This window comes from the organism of the source record quoted next, unplaced genomic scaffold (assembly GCF_019419815.1).
Source record: "Pyrus x bretschneideri cultivar Hongxiangsu unplaced genomic scaffold, Pyrus_bretschneideri_v1 Contig14, whole genome shotgun sequence".
NCBI lineage: Eukaryota > Viridiplantae > Streptophyta > Magnoliopsida > Rosales > Rosaceae > Pyrus > Pyrus x bretschneideri.
In genome coordinates this window covers 8057788-8066419 of record NW_025999435.1, presented here as the reverse complement: position 1 = coordinate 8066419, position 8632 = coordinate 8057788, and positions in this window count along the sequence as shown.

Below are 8632 nucleotides of genomic sequence, written 5' to 3'. Positions count from 1 at the left end.
TTTGCTCCAAACGTAAGCTATCCATTCCAAGCCCAATTTTGCTCCAAAATGCTCCAAAATGCACCTTTTTGCTTCCTTAGTCATATGAACCTAGAAACACACGAAAATGGCATAAAAGACTAAAATAACTAAAGAAACACAACGTAAATGCACGAGAACAAGCCAATTAAGTCGCATAAATATGCTCCTATCAGTTTAGATTAGCATCCACCTTTTTTCTTTGTTTGCAACAAACAAATTCCTTCATTACCAACCCCTCATCACCACTGCCCTTTTTACTACTATGTTTCCAGATCCCAAACCCAATTGTGATTGCATAACCATTGTAAAAATCATAGTCTTCACCCAACGAATCAAACTCCATATTTACTTTGGTTTCAACTCATCTTCTACATTTGATACCACAAATTCGGTCCTCCCTGTATCAATGTCATCTTGAGCATATACATCTTCAGTTTCTTCTATATTTTCGTCTACTTCTTTGTTATCGCCCATGTAAAGCCAAATCAATAACTTGCTGCTTCAAAGTTATACAAATATAACCAATTTATCACAACCCAAAAAGAGTTTCACTAATATTTATGTTAAGTCTCAATTTTTACCCAAATAGCCCAATTTATAACAAACCCAACATGATTGAAACGAATTTTGATAGGCGTGGGCGATTTGGAGGAACCAAACTCGTATGAGCAGCTGAAGATGTAAATCACTGAGAGAAGATGACGATGTACATGATCACTATCAAAATCGATAGGCTGTTTGTAAAGTGGAACCCATGAATTATATGGGTTTTTAGGACTCGGTTCTACCAATAGACTCAAATAGCCGTTAGATCTTCGTCCGCACGCATCCTCCGCATGAAAGAAACGCTCCTCAACACACTCCTTGAATCTTTTTCAAATCCTTTGTTCTTTCCTTTGCGTAAGATTAGTGAAGAATATTGCTTATGAAAGAAAATATAATAATAATATAAGGGTGCACGAAGCTTGTATGCGCTGGCTGCAAACTTTAGTGCACTGATGTGAAGCTACAGTAACGAGGAAACACAACAAATAGTCAAGATGGTTACATAACTTGAAAAGAGTACAGCTTATATGAGCGGCAACAGAAGAGTATTAATCACGTATTCAAAAAGTGAATCACTTGTCCAATAGATGTTTACCACATAATAAATTAGTAGCACTACGAATAAGAGACACTACAAGACAATAGTTCATCTACCACGAGAATTTTACAATGGGCTTTATGAGCTCGTTGTAAAAAGTATAAATTTACCACGGGCATTGTAAGTACGTGATGAATAATAATTTTTTACCACCGGTAAATTTTAGCCCGTTATAAAATAGTAGTGAATGATTACACGCAAAGTTGCACGTTATAAATATATTAAGTCACTACGGACAATGCTTGTGGTCAATATTGTTAGTATCCACAATGTCCCTTTATTATCTACCACAGACATAATGTGTGATAGAATCATAAATTCACATATTTGGAGGAGGCGTGACACCAAAGTTTTGCAAAATTTTAGAATCTTTTGTTGAAATTTCAAATTTTTTTGTAAAATCCACTTTTGCTCTATCTCCTTTCCATGCCCATCTCTTCCACTTTATCTTCCTTTCCCTTTTCCAAAAAACAAAAACAAATTCTAGCCCCTTCCAACTACGCTCCCACGTTTTTCCAACGCTCAACCGCTTCGGTTTCTTAAAACAATAAAAAAAAAAAAATCATAATTTGTCTTTCCTCGGTTTCCCATAATTTAATTTGCATCTGCTAAAATGGTGTGTGGTATGTTAATCCTATCGATGTTCTATCCAGTCTCTTCGAAATATTTCTCTGCCCCTGGCAAGTTTCTTCACTAAATCTTCAAGGACATGTTTGAACTTTAAACTCTTTGTGTTATTTAAATTCAGCTTTTCTTTTCTACTTTTTTCTCAATATCTGTTTGTTAGTTGCTACAATGGTCATTAAATTATGAAGCAGGGGAATCTTAGGTGATGGACATATCAACAAATTTTACAACATTGATTTCATATAAATTTTTTTTCATAACTAATTTAAATTTTCCCTTGTGGATGTTGGTATTGTAGGTAACAATCACAAGAAGCTTACAAAAATGAAGCAGCAAATTGTCGAGACCAGGTATGTTTATGCAAATTAAACAATTTGTGCTTGAAGTGGCATCTTTTTTCTTAAACCCATCAATTTAGATTTACTTGAGTTTATTTGTTTGCGTAATCTGTTTTACATGGTTTGAATGCAACAATCAGTTCGTACCGTTCTTTTTACTTTTGTTTCTTTCCATTTGGTTTCTTTGCAAGTGTCTTTGCAGTGAGGTTTGCAGACCTGCAAGAAATTTGTGCATAGCGAGGTAACAGTTATAAAGGAGTGTAGAGAGGAGAGGTTAGTGGCTATCTTAAGAGGACAGGTTTCGTACTATCCTACATATCTAACTTCTCTTTGTAATACGTAGCATGATCATTTTCATCTTCAAGTATATCAATATCAGATGGAAATGTATTTTTAATTTCTTTCATACCTTGATATGAAAATGATTATTTTTGTTGATTTGGTGGTTATTGTGGATGCAAATTTCTTTCTTCTTCTTCTTGGACAAAATTGCACCTATAAAACAATTAACACCTTAGGGTCAAGGCCAAGAGCCTCATGCACCCATGATGAATTGGGGGGGGGGGGGGCGCTTTGGCATAAGAACCTCTGATGCCAAAAGTTAGAATTTAGAGAGAAAAGTGTTTTGAGAGTTTTTGGAATTTTGCAAGAGTTTGAAACTAGGTTTTTAGAGAAAGTGGGTCATATTTATAGGGCATGGCCGGTCCTCCTTGGAGAAGGAGTGGCCGGCCCTTTATGTGCTTTTTGGGTGTTATTTGGTGATTTAATTAGCAATTAATATATTGATTAGGAACAAATATATTAATTGACTAATTAAAAGGAATGTTTTTTGGGAGGTTATGTAATGATAGCTTATTTGATTAGCTAAAAGAGTGAAAAAGTGGTAAAAAATATATGGAATGAGATAGGTTTTGGGAATTACCTTGTAAAAGGGATTTGATGAGATGGATTTTGATTTGTTAACTTTTTTGGGCATTTTTGACTTGGTTGAAGGATGATTGCCCGCTGCACGCGCATAGGAATCCCGGTATGCCTCAAGGGTATTTTTGTCCTCTTACACCCAAAAATCCATGTGTCGCTTTGTGATTATTTTTGGCTCCACAAATGCCCCCACACCTGTTAGGCTGCTTGCAGAAAAAAGGCAACAGGTGTAGAGATTTTCTTGCTTTAGGAAACTTAGGACTGCTTCCTATTTTGATGTAGATTCCCTATTCAATAAGAAATTAGATCCTTCTAGGAAAGGGAAATAAATTTCTCTCAAAGCCTATTTAAGTCCACCTTAAGTGAGTTATTAAATCAACTTTGGAGATCAATTTATTCAACCCTACAAGAGAGAGAGAGCTAGAGGATATTTGTTCCCCTTCCCCTAGCAATCTTCTACACTTATCGGTGCAAGGGACCGTCTTTTGTTGCTTTCTTCGTCTTCTCCGCGCCGCACCAAGGTAAGAAAAATTTAATTTTTCTTGTCTTCTTCTTGGATAGTGCTGTCACGAGGCAACGTCGAGGTGGTGCGACACGTCGGCTGGCAGGGGCCAGGAGTCGACTTGGCATAGGCCGATGAGGTGTTATGGTAGGGACCACTGCTTGGGCTGCTTGGCTTGGCTAGATCCAAAGGCAGCTTATGCGGTTAGGGCCACGGATTGAGGCACTGGGGCACAATGCTAGGCGAGTCACATGGCTCATGTCTTCTGGCTTCTTGGACCTGACGAGGGCCAGACGGGCGATTGCGAGAGATAAAGAGGTCGAGGGCCTCATTGGCTGTTGGAATGTTGGGTATGTAGGCCTCCCGCCTGCTGGTTTGAGAGAAACAAATGAGGAAAAAGCCAGTATGGGTTGAGTTCCCCTGCTGAGTACCGTGAATAGCGTTGGCTACTTAGTTTTCTTCGCCGAAAGAAATGTGGGTTGCTCTCTCGAGAGAAGGTAAAGAGGATCAAGGCAAATACTTTGGCTCGTCCGATCGCTATCGTGGAGCCTACTGTGAATGAAGGTGGAAAGAAGAGATCTTCCCTGTTTGCTCAAGAGATACTGGTTAAGAAAAAACTGAAGACTTCTTTCGCTGCTCATGAGGGTCCACCTGCTGTCGAGAGGCGTGTGATTGACATAACTTCTTCCAATGGGAAGAAAAATAAGGCTGCTAGATCTGAGCTTGTGGCGCCTGCTATGTTGAGAATAGCTAATTCGATTATTGATAGTATTGCTCAATGTAGAGGTCTTGTTATGCCCCCAGCGCCGAAGTTTGTGCCAAGACATCCGTTGGGAGCTAAGTTCGGTTCTCATTCGAAAAAGCTTGTTATTATGAAGAGCAATAATGTAGACTCTGCTGCTAAAATGGCGCTAAGGCCCAATCCCTCTGCTGTTGAGACTGATTCGCTTGCTGGGAAGGAGGTGATTGCTCGGATGGGTAGTTGTGAGAAATCTACTAAGCCTGCTTCTAGGGAGGCTGTTGAGATTTGCGTGCTCTTGAAACCATATCTGCTTGAAGACATGGATGCTTGTGCCAAGTTTGTTGATGGTGTTAGAAATGTTTGTTTGCCTAAGTTCCTTTGTGAAGTATACGACCCAATATAGAAGAACTGCTCTGCTTGCTATGATGCATATATAGCAAGGCTGCCAAGGAGGTGGTGAAGACTATGGCAGCTAAAGCTTATTTTTCGACCGAGGATATCAAGAGATTGGACTCTGAGCTCGTTCCTTTAAAGGGCTCTAATATTTCTGCCCCCACTTCTTTACAGCTTGAGACCGCTTCAAGAAGACTAGGCTTGACGTGATCTAAGAAGACTAAGCTTGAGAACGCTTTAAGAAGACTAGGCTTGACGCGATCCAAGTTAAGTATGAAAATGTAGAGAAGGAGATTGGATGTTACATACCTCAGATTCAAGATCTTGAGTCTGCAGTTTCTGAGCTTCATTTCCCAATTTATGCAAAGGATGAAGAGTTGATTGCTGCATATAAGCAAGTGATCCACTTCAAAAAGGTTGTTGATAGGCTTGAACCCCCAGTGTTGGAACTCCAAGGCGCATTGAAGATTAATGAAAGTTTGAAAAAAGAAGTGGATGAGCTGCAACGCGTCCGTGTTGGTCTGCTCAAGGAAAATGAGCAGCTGAAGGGTAAGAAGGATGGGCTCGAGGTTTTGAGACCTTCTCTATTTCTCCGGAAGACTTGCTTGCCTTTACTTTTGAGACCTCAATTGGTGAAGTACCCGAAGATGTTGGTGCCCAGGTTGGAGCAGCCAAGGGTGAAGCGTTGGATGATGCCGCTGCTAAAAGCGTCGTGGTTGCTCAAAGAGTGTCGACTGAGTAGTCGTGGGATGTCCAAGCTGCTGAAGTGTAGTATTCTAGGTAGCCTTTAGGATTTTCTTTGTTTTTCCTTATAGTTCTTGTTTTGCTTGAACCCCTTCGGCTTTTGCTAGTTGTTTATAAACATGGTTCTTTCACTTTTCTTCATCTTTGCCTCTTTTGTTCATGTGCTAACCTTTAGACTTTATAGACCAGTGGCAGACGTGTTACTTTTCTAAAAGCAGACAGGGCCACGTAGCCTATGCAACCGTAGGTATTGGTGTAGAATTTTGCAAAGTTGTTAACCATAGGGTTGGCAGCCGGATGCTTTACTTACAGAAGTAGACAAGTCCGCGTAACAACTAGGCTATTAACCTTGGCTTTCTCCAATTCCGTAGGTTGCATAGCAAGTATCACAACACTTTAGGACTTGGCGTAAGTTGTTCTGCGCTTGGTAGAGGTGAAGCTTATCAACTACGTAGCATGTCGGTAGTGGATAAAGCTTCGAATATGCACGCTAACTAGTTTAACCTTTCACAAGAATGTGCGGTTGTATAAGTCTAGTATGGCCTTATTGCTTGAAGGGCAAGCCGTAGGCAGTCTTCTGGAAACCATAGCCTACCTTAGTGCACTCGGTAGCAGCTTTAGGGTTCCAGGGCAGTTGTCCATCGGATGTACTGCGTAATGTGCCCCCTCCATCTCTAGGGCCCGGTTCTCCACGGATTAGGCCAAAAGACCTAAAATCCTTCAGTTAGCTAAGCTTTGAAAAAGACCATTGTGGCTACTTCTCGGAATTCCGGCGCAAGCCATCGTGCATCTAGTTATATTAGGGCAGCCAGACTCATCCACGTCTGGATATTTGGAGTGTAAAGTTTATCCTCCGTCTTGGAGAGCTGACCCATGTGGGTGTTGGGGAATTGGTTTACCCTTTCACACTGGAGAGCATGGTTGGTACCTCCGGAAGCGCAATTCCTACGATGAGTCCTTAAGAAGGGCGCGGTGATCAGTTGTTGTAAGCATGCAGCCGAGCCAAGTTGTGATTACTTATGAATTCCTCATTGAAAAATGAGTGAATCGAATGAGAACTTAGCTGGAAGGAAGGAACTGCATAACAACTAGATAGTCTTTGGCTTGTGGGGTGGTCCCCGTCGAGCTGCTTGAGTCCTCAGGCTTTGATGTAGTGGAAGGTCACACATGGTAATTCCTCAGATTGTAGGCGCTCCACTGCTTTTCGATCTTTTTGTTGTTTCATGGTGGCGAGGGTGTAATTACTCTTGTCGCCTATTCTACTGATTTTGTGCAGACCTTCCCAGATGGGATCTATCTTTTTGAAGCCTTTTCTGTGGGCAATGATGAAGGCTTTTTGTAGGACTAAATCTTCGGGCTGGAATTGCCGGGTCTTGGCCCTTTTGTTGTAGCTGGAGAAGAGTAGCTGCTGGTAAGCTGTGACGCAGGTGATGATCTGTTCGCGTCTCTCCTCTACCAGATCTAAGCTTGTGGCCATTTCCTTACTGTTCTGCTCAATGCTTGGTTGTAGAGCGATGATACTTGACTTGATGACATTGGGATGAATGATTTCTTCTGAGCCAAATGACAAAAAGAAATGAGTATCACCGATTGCTCGTCTTTTGATGGTGCGATATGCCCATAGACATCCGGGGAGTTCGTCTGGCCATTTTCCCTTCTTGTTGGTGAAGGATTTCTTGAGGCAATTAAGGATCATCTTGTTGGATGCTTCGGCTCGCCTATTGCCTTGAGGATATCTCGGTGTGGACATGTGCTACTTGATGCCATACTTTTGGAAGAACTTTGCCATACCTTTGCCCACAAATTACGGGCTGTTATTAGTGACGATGGACAGTGGGATGACAAATCGGCAAATGATATTCCTCCATATGAAGTGCTCTATGTCTATTTGAGTCGTGGTCGTCTTGGGCTCTACTTCTACCCATTTGGTAAAGTAGTCAGTTGCCATAATCATTATGCCTCTCCCCCCAATAGCAGGTGGGATAAGTCTTACCAGGTTGATTGCCCATTGGATGAACGGCCAATGACTCGTATACGGGTGTAGCTCGCTGGTAGACACTGCTGGTATTGGCTTGTAGCGTTGGCAGCAGTCGTACTTTTGTACTAACTTCTTAGCATCTTGGTGTATGGTAGGGAGTCGTGGAGCTGGGGCCATGTTACACGTAGCAAGAGATGCTCAATTGCCGGTATTGGACCATTCTAGAGCTAAATTATGGAGCAAGGGTCGGCTAAGGCCTTGTGACGTGCAGCAGGAGGTAGTGCTCAACTTCCGGTACATGTTGCTCCTATGTAGAATCTTTTGGGGCGACGAGGACAAAACTTGTTTCCAAGTGTGTCCTTCCAGTGTTCGTCTGCCTTTGCCGTGTCTTTTGGGCCGAGTTGTTGCGTTTGTCAGAAAACTTTGCATCTACCAGGGTCTACGCCTTTATCATTGCATGTTTGTATTGGGCGGAATAATGCGTCATGAGGATGACTGCGTGCGTTTGAAGGTAAAACTTAAGCTTTCGGGTTGTAACAAATATCACCAAAGTTAGCTTTTGAATTTCTGATAACATCGAGGAGAGCTTTTGAACTGTGGAATACAGGTAGTCCGGCCCTAAGTTCTTCTCGTATGATGGTAGAGCTTACTGCTGTTTCAGATACCGTCAAACATGTGAATTTATCCTCATCTGCTTCCGATTTGGATAGTAGGGAGGTGATGTCGCGTACTTCTTCAAGTCTTTGAATGTGCATTGGCGTGTCTCGTCCCAAAGTGCATGTTTCTCTGCTAAAGTGAAAAAGTCTGCTAGAGTTAGATCTTTTTTTATGACCAATTTTCCGAATAGCGGGTGGTCCGCTGGAAGTCCTTTTTGGAAAGCTGCTCTAGCTATCGAGTCTTTGCATCCGACTATCCTTACATCCTTTGCTTTGAACCTCTTCACATAGTCACGAAGCGTCTCTGTTGGGTTCTTTTTGACGTTGAACAAATGGTCAGACTTCTTTTTGATCGAGTAATAGGATGAATATTATTTGGTAAAAACCAAAGAAAGTTCGTCGAAACTTCAGATAGATTGTGGCAGCAGGGTGTAGAACCAATATTGCGCCTCGCCTTGTAGAGTGGTAGCGAATATCTTGCACATGAGATCGTCGTTGTTTCGATAAAGGATCATTGTGCTTCGGTAGTGCTTTAAGTGTCTATTCGGGTCTTCATCCCCTTTGAA